The sequence below is a fragment of the Lontra canadensis genome, unplaced genomic scaffold (assembly GCF_010015895.1).
Source record: "Lontra canadensis isolate GAN:19392208 unplaced genomic scaffold, GSC_riverotter_1.0 scaffold28, whole genome shotgun sequence".
Taxonomy (NCBI): Eukaryota; Metazoa; Chordata; class Mammalia; order Carnivora; family Mustelidae; genus Lontra; species Lontra canadensis.
Window position 1 is genome coordinate 16,479,425 of NW_022631022.1, and position 12,370 is coordinate 16,491,794.

Here is a 12,370-nt window from a genome sequence, read left to right on the forward strand (position 1 = left end):
TGATCTACTAAGAAAATAAATAAAAGCAATACATTTGGTCCCTGCTTTCAAAAAGCTAAAATCTTGCAGATAAACAAGAACAACTTGTATAAACATATATAAACATAAGAGAGCTGCCTTATGCGACTCTGAATCAGCATGTAAAATAATAAAAGAAATGGTCCTCAAATAACTTCAGTTTATATGAGTCATATCTATTGATATATACTGTATTAGAAATAAAAACAAATTAAGTATTTATCCAATTCATTTAACATTAACATTAAACACATTACATGGTAACATAAGTACATTTTCATAAAAAAAAAAACTGTATGTTTAAATTAAAGTGGTGACAAAAGGGATATTGTTTTATACTTCTGTCATCTCTTTTATGTCTGGCTCAATGAAAGAAACCTAGATTCTCATAGCCACTTCTGCATTCAATCTGTTGGCACTATGTAATTTAGTTTGAAATACATGAAGAAAATCTACCTTCAGACAGACATAAAATTGGAAAATGGACAATTTAATAATAATTTAATAATATAACATCAAAACTCTACAAATGGTAACTTAAAGGTTAACTGAAATATAGAATATAGCATCTAAAACCACACCAAGGAACTCTTCTTAAAATAAATTTAAATATAAAATATACTTAAATATAAAATATAAAATCCATTGTTCTCCCAGCTTTATTAAAATGTACAACTTTTTTTTTTAAAGATTTTATTTATTTGCCAGAAAGAGAGAGAGAGTACACACAAGCAGGCAGAGAGGCAGGCAGAGGCAGCGAGAGAAGCAGGTTCCCTGCTGAGCGAGGAGCCTGATGCAGGACTCGATTCCAGGACCCTGGGATCATGACCTGAGCCTAAGGCAGTGGCTTAACCAACTGAGCCACCCAGGTGTCCAAAAATGTACAACTTTTACATTGAAGTAGCATTAAAAAAAATAAAGATAAGCTACAGACTCAGAGAATATCTTTGCAAATTGTTTCTCTGATAAAGGACTTCGACCTAGAATATATGAAGAACTGTTGTAACTCATTAACAAGAAGATAAACTGATTTAAAAATGGACAAAACAGAGGCACCCGGGTGGCTCAGTAGGTTAAGTAGCTGCCTTCACCTCAGGTCATGATCTCAGGGTCCTAGAACTGAATCCCACATTGACCTCCTTCTGCCCCTCCTCCTGCTTGTGGTCTCTCTTTTTCTCTCTCTCAAATAAACAAAAAAATCTTTTTTTAAAAAAATGGACAAAATAGCTAACAGTTTATCAAAGAAGTATAAATGGCCAACAAACACACAAAAAGATGCTCAAAATTATTAGTCATCTGGGAAATGCATGATGAGATAATACTGCATGCCCACTAGAATGCATATAATGAAAAAGACAACAACATCTATTGGTAAGGATGTGGAGAGACTAGACCCCTCAGATATTGCAGATGGAATTGTAAAATGGTGCACTCACTTGGAAAACAAGTAGTTTCCAAAAATGTTAAACACAGAGTTATCATATGACCAGGAGTTCCACTCTTAGGTTTATAACTAAGAGAACTAACTGAAAACGTACGTCTACACAAAATCCTGTACAAGAATGTTTACAGCAGCATTATTCATAATTGTCAAAAAATAGAAATGACCCTAATACCCCAACAAATGATAAAAGGATAAATAAAATGTGGTATATCCATACAATGGGATAGTATTTAAGTGCTAAAAAAAACCAAACTACTGATAAACACACACAACATGGATGAGCCTCAAAAAAATTATACTAAGAAGCCATTAGCAAAAGACTACACGTTCTATGATTCCATTGATAGGATTCCATTCTACATTAAAACTATAGAAACAGGTAGTACATTAGCATTTGCCTAGAACTGGGTGTGGATGGTAAAGGGCAATGACTGCAAACTGGTACCAAAAAATCCTTTTATAATGATGCAAATGTTCTAAAATTGGACTTGGATGATGGTTATGACTGTATAAACTTACTAAAAATCATTGAATTGTATACTCAGAAGGGATAAATTACATTGGAAGTACATTTACCTTGAACTGTTTAAAGAAACCTTTTCATCTATCCTGTACTTCAAATGGACATTTTACCTATACATGATTTTATGGTGTTAGGCATTGATGATCTGGAAAATACTGGTTCACTGAGTTATGGAACTGTTTCAAATGTTGACACACTTCATTATATGCTATCAAAAGGTCACATTCTTCCATATTACCACCAATCTCATCAGAAAATTCTTTACTGGGGGGCGCCTTGGTGGCTCGGTTGGTTAAGTGGCTGCCTTTGGCTCAGGTCATGATCCCAGGGTCCTGGGATCGAGCCCTGCATCAGACTCTCTGCTCAGCAGGGATCCCGCTTCCCTCTCTCTCTGCCTGCCTCTCTGCCTATTTGTGATCTCTGTCTGTTAAATAAATAAATAAAATCTTAAAAAAAAAAAGAAAATTCTTTACTGGAAAATTGCCACATTCACAAGTTTTTACAATTCTGATTTTTGCTTGCAAGCTTAAACTTTACAACTGTTAACAAATACTGTTAGGTATTTTCCTTGAAGTGACAAGTCACTTAATTCATTTTCAAAAATGTTTGCCAAGTACCAAAGTCTGAATGAGTATAGCCTTTTCAATAAAGTAAAAGTGATATTCTATGAAAAAAGTTGCTAGACACACAGATTGATATAAAAATTTGTACACAAATGTTCATAGCAGCATTACTCCAAACAGTCAAAAAGTGGAAAAACCCCAAAGTCCATAAACTGACCAATGGGTAAATAAAATGAAGTATATCTATACAGTGGAATAGTAGTAGTTGGTTATAAAAAGGAATGAAATACTACACATGCTACAACATGAGTGAATCCTGAGAACAGTATGCTAAGTGAAAGAAGGCACATACAAAGGACAATATTTTATGATTTTTTTTTTTTTTTTACCAATATGAAATGTCCTTAAAAGGCAAATCCATTGAGACAGAAAGTGATTGGTGGTTTTCAGGACTGGAGGAAAAGAGAACAGGAATGACACTTAATGAATACGGACTTTCTTCTGCAGGTGATGAACATGTTCTAGAATTATATAGTGGTGGTAGTTGCCCAATATAGTCAATATACTAAAACCCACCCAAGTATATATACTTAAAATGGTTGAAATGGTGAATTCTAGGTCATATGAATTTTGTCACAGTTTTTAAAAATTTTAGAAGTTCTTTAAAACTAGATCAGTTTACAGTTCCATTGTACAAGTGTTGTGTTTTTTTTGTTTTGTTTTGTTTTGTTTTTTTTTAGAAAACCATTATATACAGCTATACCATACTTCCCATTCCCATCTGGAGAAACTACCTTGATTTGTTCAACTCAGTGAAAAAGGAAAATAATGTCATTATTACTATGAAAATAGCCTTAATTTTGCAAAATTCTTGAAAGTATCCCAGAAACTCCTGCATATCACCTTGAAAACTACTAGATTGAATAGTTTATAGAAGTACAGAAAAAGCAGAGAAGGATATATACCATACTGTCAACTACAATAATTATCTCTGCTGAGATAAAACACCCAGTAATAAATACAGCATGAAATAATGTATGAAAAGCTTTAAAGCCCTTTTAATGGACACAAAAATAGACTTGCACAAATGAAAAGATACAAGATCATAAAGAAGTCAGTTCTCTGTATCTTAATTAATAAATATAAGGTAATCTAAGTACTACTAGATTTCTTCTCATAAAACCAGACAACTGAATTCAAAGTTAATATGGAAAAACAAGTAAAAAATAGCTAGGAAAGATCTGAAAAAGAATATTAGTGGAGGCAGGGGGAGGGTACTTGAGTGGCTCAGGTCATGGTCTTTGGTTCCTGGGATGGAGCCCTGCATGGGACTCCCTGCTCAGAGGAGAGTCTGCTTCTCCCTCTCCTGCTGCCCCTCCCCCTCAGCTTGAGAGAGAGAAAATCTTTTAAAAAAGGGGACCGGGGAGAAAACTAGGGAGGATCTAGCCAGATAATAAAAGCTCAATAGTTAAAGTAGTGTGGAACTGGCTCATGAATACTGAGATCAATCACTGGAATACGATAAAAAGATCCAAGATAAAGGAGACATCAGAATGCAAAAAGGGTGACATCTCAAAGTAGATAGGTACAGCTGGACTTCTAAATAAATGCTGATGGGTTTGGTAAGAGGTAAAATTAGATTTGTAAATCATATAATACATTAGGATTAACTCCATAAAGATCAGAATTTAAATGTAAAAAATGTGACCATTAAAGTATTGGAAGAAAAAACTGAAAATGTCTTTATAACTTTTAGATGAGGAGAAAGAAAATTTTGAGTCTATGACTCAAAATTCAGAGGCTATGAAAGAAAAGATTGGTTAAGTCTAAATTCATAAAAGAAAAAATTTTCTATATAGTAAATAATATTAAAAGGCAGCATCGGGAGACAACTGACAAACTGGGGAAACATTTACAACTCCTATCACAGACAAAAAGTAATCTCCCTCATACATGAAGTCCCCAGAAATTGAGAAAGACCAAACCCCAACAAAAAACAAGCGATGCACATAAATATATATGCTACAGGAAAAGAAAATGTAAATGGTACTGAAGCATAAGAAGATACTCAAACTCAAGGATAATAAGAGAAAAGCAAACTACAACTACAGGGAGATACTGTAAGGGCCTATTTAGCCAGAGCGGCCCCACCTCGGTTGAACAGCCATTTTGTTGTTCATGCAGTAAAATTTAAATTGATCCTGCCCTCCCCCCCTCCCACCCAAGGGGAACTTACTTAAAAGCAAGTCCGGGAAACCAGTCCCAGGTAACAAAGCCCAAATACAAGGGTGGGTCAGGTAAGGTAGAGATGACAGCCCGAATGCGAGGATGAGTCGGGTCAGGTGGAGACATCCCATCAGTAAAGCGCGCACACTGTCTCCCTAGCTACCAAGGAGTGTGGGCCCTGCCTTTTGGCACCAATTTATCACCAAGGTGATAGGCTAGTTCAAATGTCTACTATAGGCTAAACTGTAATTCAATTGGTCACTTATGTGTGACCTAGCATGACTGTGCAGCTTTCTCTGTGTGTTATAATCTCATCACCACCTGTGTGTGGCCAGGCCCAACCACATGGCCTTTGCTCTATAAAAGTTAGTCTGTGAGGCAGGGAGGGCTCGCCCTCTCTGTAAGGGGCAGCCCCGACCAGTCTGTTTGACGGTCAGTTTGATTCTTGATGCTTGGCGTGAAATAAAGCTTTGCTTGACCTTCGCTTTGTATCAGTGTCGCTCCTTTGACCATGGACCCATTACTGGGGGACCCAACATTGGGCACCCAACAATACAATATTTCTCATCTATCAAACTGGCAAATCTAAGAGTTTAACAACCCACTTTCATAGCTGAAAGTGAGAAATGCAATTCCTCCTTCAGGTAGTAAAGGCAGGACCCTCTATTATCTATGACCAGAATTCCAATCCTAGGATTCCCTGTCCATTCTCTCTCATACACACGAGTTATTCCTCATGCCACTATTGTTTTAATGGAAGAGAAACAACCCGGGGTCCAGAAAGGAGTAGTAGACAGATTTCTAGGCACAACTATCACATTAGTTTTTAATTGTTGTTGTAACAATTTACCATACACTTGGCAGTTTAAAACAACACCCATTCATAACCTCCCAGTTTTGGAGGCTAGAAGTCAGACACAACTCTCACCAAGCTAAAATCGATATTGTCAGGGCTATGTGCCTTTCAGGAAGCTCTGGAGAATAATCTATTTCCAATTTCATTCATATTGTTGACAAAATTCAGTTCCATGCAGTTGCAAAATGGAAGTCCCGTTTCCTTGCTGGCTGTTAGCTGGCTGTTAGCTGGCTGTTGCTGTTCTCAGCCTCTAATAGGCCATTCACATTCCATTGCTAACAGTTCCCTTTTCTCCATCTTCAAAGCTACCAACAGCAGACTGCATCCTTCTCATGCTTCTACTTTCCCTGACTTCTTCTACCTGTGTCTACTGCATCTTTCTTCAACTACATCTCTCTGACTCTTCTGAATTCCTCCTCTGATTTTATTAGGCTCATCTGCACAATCCAGGATAAACTTATGTTAAAAACAGTGAGGTGATTAACAATCTTAATTCCAGCTGCGGTGCCTAGATTAGTGTTTGGCTGGATAACTAGGGACAAGAACCTTAAGCAGGACTTCTTAAAGATTGTCTACTAGAGACACAGAGTGATTTCCTAAATATATTGCTCAATGATAAAAACAAACAAAAGAGTATTATATTATTATATAATACGCTAAATATTGTGTGAGAAAGAAGAGAAAATATGCATACTCCTTATTTCTTATACTGAATAAAGAAACATTGGGAAGACAAATAAGAAACAAACAACAATATATATCTGTAGAGGACAAAGAGGAGAAAAGGCCCATTAGACTTCCTATATACACTTTCTAAAAGATGTTTTAATAATATAAATGTATTATCTATTAGAAAAAACTCTTCAAAAAGAAATTACTTATATCAGTATAGACTCACAGATTTTTATTTTATTCAATGGATTATAACCTTTTCCTGTCCTTTATTTCGATGCTCCAACTGTCACAAATTTGTTCAGTGAGAGTCTCTTGCGGCTATAAATTAGAAAGAAAAACTAATCTTTATGGCAAAAATTCAACTAATGAATATAGAATGAATGATGGGATTTTAAAAAACACTATTTGACAACCATCACAGTAATAACTGATTTACTCAAGAATCATCAAGGGATATTAAAACTAGTGGGTGAGAGTTTGAAGGAATATAAGAATATTTGCACAGTCTTGAGTATCTTCCCACAAGATACTCATCAATTACAAAGAAAAATAACAGTAAATTTGCAGGGTTTTGTTTTTTTTTTTTTTTTGACATCAAATGTAATGGGACAGATAAATATCACATCTCCTGATATCAAACACTGAAAAAACACAACATCTCTTCTGTGGTATTCCATGCCCAAAATGCATAACCTGAATCTAATCATGAATAAATATAAGACAAACTCAAACTGAGGAACAATTTCAAATAACTGGTACATGTTCCTCAACAGTGTCAATGCAATGAAACATAAGACTGAGGAATTGTTCTAGATTAAAATAGCTTAAGAAGGCATGACAACTGAATACAAAAAAGAATATTGGGACAATTGGTGAAGTCTGAATAAATCTGAGTCAAGACACATAGGGTTCTTTCACTTCTGCAAATTTTCTGTAACTATAATTATGTCAGAATGAAAAGAGGGCAGGGTAGAGGAGAAGGATGGGAGGGGTACTGGAGAGAAGGGAGAGGAATGGGAAAGAAATGAAAATGAAACAAGAAGAACTGGTCTAGGTCAGTGAGAAGACAAGCAGAGAATAGTGAGAAATAATGCTGGACAAGAGCACAGGGGAGACCATGCAGCACTTTCCAATCACTCATGCATTCATTCATTCATTCAATTAAATATTCATAGATGCTAACCATCTGTTAGGAACTAGAATAAGTACTTGCTTGTAGAAAAGAATGCTAACAATATCCATTAGATAGAATTTATTTTAATACAGAGTTGCAAAGCTCTAGCTAGTCACATGCCTGTCTATCTAAAGTTTACATGTTGCAGCTTCTTTAGCATCTATGAACAGCCACATGAGTGGTTCTGGACAATGAAATGTGAATATAAGTGGTGTGTGCCATTTGTAGCTCATGCCTAGAGTTATGGGCTCTGTTGCCTTTTCCCTATCCCTGCTGGCTGAGATGCAGACCGAGAGATTGAGACCTGGGGGGCTTGGGTGGCTCAGTGGGTTGAGCCTCTGCCTTCAGCTCAGGTCATGATCTCAGGGTCCTGGGATTGGGCCCCGCATCAGGCTCTCTGCTCGGCAGAAAGCCTGCTTCTCCCTCTCTCTCTGCCTACTTGTGATCTCTGTCTGTCAAATAAATAAATAAATAAAATCTTAAAAAAAAAAAAGATTAGTGTTGAAAATACATAAAGAATTTACTAAAACTGAACACCTGAAAAACAAATAATCCGGTTAAAAAATGGGTAGAAGATATAAATAGATATATTTTTCCAAAGAAGACATGTAGATGGCTAACAGACACATGAAAAGGCGCTCATCATCACTGATCATCAGAGAAATAGAAATCAAAGCTACAAGGAGATATTACCTCACACCTGTTAAGAATGGCTAAAATGAACAATGCAGGAAATAAGAGGTGCAGGCAAGAATGCACAGAGAGGGGAACCCTCTTATACTGTTGGTGGCAATGGAAACTGGTGCAATCACTCTGGAAAACAGTATGGAGGTTTCTCAAAAAGTTAAAAATAGAGCTACCCAGTGATCCAGCAATTGCACTATACAAAAATAATAATCCATAAGGATACATGCACACCGATGTTATTGGAATCAGCCAACAGCCAAATTATGGAAAGAGCCCAAATGTCCATCCACTGATGAACAGGTAAAGAAGATGCAGTTTTTATGCAGCCATAAAAAAGAATGAAATGTTGCCATTTGCAACAATATGGACGGAGCTAGAGGGTATTATGCCAAGCAAAGTAGGTCAGTCAGAGAAAAACAAATATCATATGATTTCACCCACATGCTGAATTTAAGATAAAACAAATGAGCAAAGGAAAAACAAAGAGGAAGTGGAAAACCAAGAAAAAGACTCCTAACTATAGAGAACAAACTGGTGGTTTACTGGAGGAGAGGGTGGTGGCAGTTGGACTAAATAGGTGATGGGGATTAAAAAGTGCATTGTGATGAGCACATGGTATTGTATGGGTGTTGAACCACTATACTGTACACCTGAAACTAATGTAATACTGTATGTTAACTAATTGGAATTAAAATATAAACTTAAGTACACAAAAAGAACAGCCTTCAAGTCTGTTAGAGTCATGTGTTTATGGGGGTATACGTGTACATGTATTTGATAAAAGTAATTTAAGAGATTTGATGTATACATAGATCAATGAATAAAAATAGGAAATTCAAAGTTAAATCCAAATACATGTGGAATCAAGTATATTATAAAAGCAGTATTTCAGTGAAAAAGAAATGTATCCATCAACAGTGTTCAGACAATAGACATGCTTTTAAAAATAAATCAGACTTTGATCCTTTTCTTACTTGAGACTAAAATAGATTCCAGATGATTACTATTTTTAAAGGAAACAAATCAAACAATAAATGTAAGAGTGAAAGGCATGGAAAAAGTACAAGTATTGTAATAATAATATAATTATTTGTCTAAGAAAGATAAAAACCTCAAACATAAAAAAAGCAACTGACAAATTTACATTTCTATAGAAAGTCAACTATAAACAAAATAAAAAAAAACAATTCTACTCAGAATATCCTAAAAAAGGAAGGAGAATATATATACACTTAAACGCTTATAAAGGCACCAGTTATTTCTGGAATTAAAAAAAAAACAAAACAAAACTGGTTGCAGTGGTTATCTCTAGGAAGAAGGGCTGGGAAAAGAGGTTTACTTTATAATGAATTATCATTATGTTTATATGAATTCCTGAATTAAAAATAAAAACTAGTTAAAAACTTAAGAGATTATGCTGACAAAAGAGAACCAGACCGAGAATAGTATTGATGAATACTAGCAACATCGCCTGTTATTAAAATATATTGTAGGGGCGCCTGGGTGGCTCAGTGGGTTAAAGCCTCTGCCTTCGGCTCAGGTCATGATCCCGGGGTCCTGGGATCGAACCCCGCATCGGGCTCTCTGCTCAGTAGGGAGCCTGCTTTCCCCCACTTTCTCTGCCTGCCTCTCTGCCTATTTGTGATCTCTCTTGGTCAAATAAATAAAATCTTTAAAATGTATGTATATATAGTAGGGAAGGTTGCACAAACTTCCAGTTATAAAATAATTATGTCAGCATCGGCTGAGCCGTGATTTGTGACCCAGTATGTGGTCTATTCTGGAGAAAGTCCCATGTGTGCTTGAGAAGAATGAGTGTTCTGTTGTTTTAGGGTGGAATGTTCTGTATGTATCTAAGAGGTCCATCTGGTCCAATGTGTCATTCAATACTCTTGTTCCTTTATTGATTTTCTGCTTGGATGATCTGTCTATTACTGAGAGTGGCATGTTAAGATCCCCTACTGTTAATGTATTCATATCAATATGACTCTTTATCTTGATTAACAGTTGTCTTATGTAGTTTGCTGCTTCCGTATTGGGGGCATAAATATGTACAATTGTTAGATCTTCTTGGTGGACAGACACTTTAAGAGTGATGTAGTGTCCTTCTGTACTCTGACTACAGTCTTTAGTTTAAAATCTAATTTATTTGATATGAGAATCACTACCTCAGCTTTCTTTTGAGGACCACTGGCATGAAAGATGCTTTTCCATCCCTTCGGTTTCAGTCTGGATGTATCCTTAGGTTCAAAATGTGTCTCCTGTAGACAACATATGGACAGGTCCTGTTGTTTTATCCAATCTGCAACCCTGTGCGGTTTTATGGGAGCATTTAGGCTGTTCACGTTGAGAATGATTATTGAAAGATACCTTTTTCCATTTTACATGGACGATTTGACTTTCATGTGGCGTGTCATAATGCACCCTAGATGGAAATCTAAAATAAAATATCTGGACTACAAAAAAAAAAAAAAAAAAGGAAAGATACCTTTTTATTGACATCATGTTGCCTGTGAAGTCCTTGTTTGAATTTATTCCCTGCATATTCTCAGACCACAATGCTTTGAAACTGGAACTCAACCACAGGAAAAAGTTTGGAAGGAATCCAAACACTTGGAAGCCAAAGACCACCCTGCTTAAGAATGTTTGGATCAACCAGAAAATCAAAGAAGAACTTAAACAATTCATGGAAACCAATGAGAATGAAGACACTTTGGTCCAAAACCTATAGGATACAGCAAAGGAAGTCTAAGGGGGGAAATACATAGCCATCCAAGCCTCCCTCAAAAAAACTGAAAAATCAAGAATACACCAGCTCTCTTTCATCCTAAAGAACTGGAGAATCAACAACAAATTAAGCCAACCCCACATACAAAAAGGGAAATAATCAAGATTAGAGCAGAGATCTATGAGATAGAAACCAGAGATACAGTAGAACACATCAACCAAACTAGAAGCTGGTTTTTTTCAAAGAATCAGTAAGATCAATAAACCATTGGCCAAACTAACCCAAAAGAAAAGAGAGAGGACCCAAGTTAATAAAATTATGAATGAAAAAGGAGAGATCAGGACTAACACCAAGGAAACAGAAAGAGTCATCAGAAATTATTATCAACAGTTATATGCCAATCAGTTAAGCAACCAAGATGAAATGGATGCATTCCTAGAAACCTATAAACTTTCAAAGCTGAATCAGGAAGAAATTGACAACTGGAATAGACCAATATCTAGTAACAAGATTGAAGCAGCGATCAAAAACCTCCCAAAAAACAAGAGCCCAGGACCTGATGGATTCCCTAAGGAATTCTACGAAACTTTCAAAGAAGAAACAATACCTATTCTCCTGAAGCTGTTTCAAATATTGAATCATAAGGAAAACTTCCAGACTCTTTTTATGAAGCCAGCATTACCCTGATCCCCAAACCAGGCAAAGACCCCACCAAAAAGCAGAACTTCAGACCACTATCCCTGATGAATTTGGATGCTAAGATTCTCAACAAGATCCTATGCTAACAGGATCCAAGAGTACATTAAAAAGATTATCCACCATGACCAGGTGAGATTTATCCATGGGATGCAAGGGTGGTTCAACATTTGCAAATCAATCAATGTGATAGAACAAATCAATAAGAGAAGAGAGAACCACATGGTCCTCTCAATTAATGCAGAAAAAGCATTTGACAAGATACAGCATCTGTTCCTGATTAAAACGATTAATATACAGGGATAGAGGGGACATTCCTCAACTTTATAAAATCTATCTATGAAAAACCCACAGCAGTTATCATCCTCAATGAGGAAAAGCTGACAGCCTTCCCTTTGAAATCAGGAATATGACAAGGATGTCCACTCCCGCCACTGTTGTTCAACATAGTACTAGAAGTCCTAGCAACAGTAATCAGACAACAAAAAGAAATAAAATGTATTCAAATTGGCAATGAAGACATCAAACTCTCTTTGCAGATGACATGATACTTTATATGGAAAACCCAAGAGTCCACCCCCAAACTACTAGAACTCATACAGCAATTCAGTAAGGTGGCAGGATATAAAATCAATGTACAGAAATCAGTTGCTTTCTTATACCCTAACAATGAAAATATAGAAAAGGGAAATGAGAGAATCGATTGCATTTACTATAGCACCAAGAATGGTAAGATACCTGGGAATAAACCTAACCAAAGAGGTAAAGGATCTGTACTCA

The 12,370-nt window shown here is 36.2% G+C and overlaps 1 protein-coding gene across 12 annotated transcripts in view; it reads right to left on the bottom strand.

The window, feature by feature from the left end:
* MYO9A (myosin IXA) overlaps positions 1-12,370 on the bottom strand; it is a 305,854-nt gene that overhangs the window by 61,382 nt on the left and 232,102 nt on the right. The gene's annotated exons all lie outside the window — the stretch shown is intronic.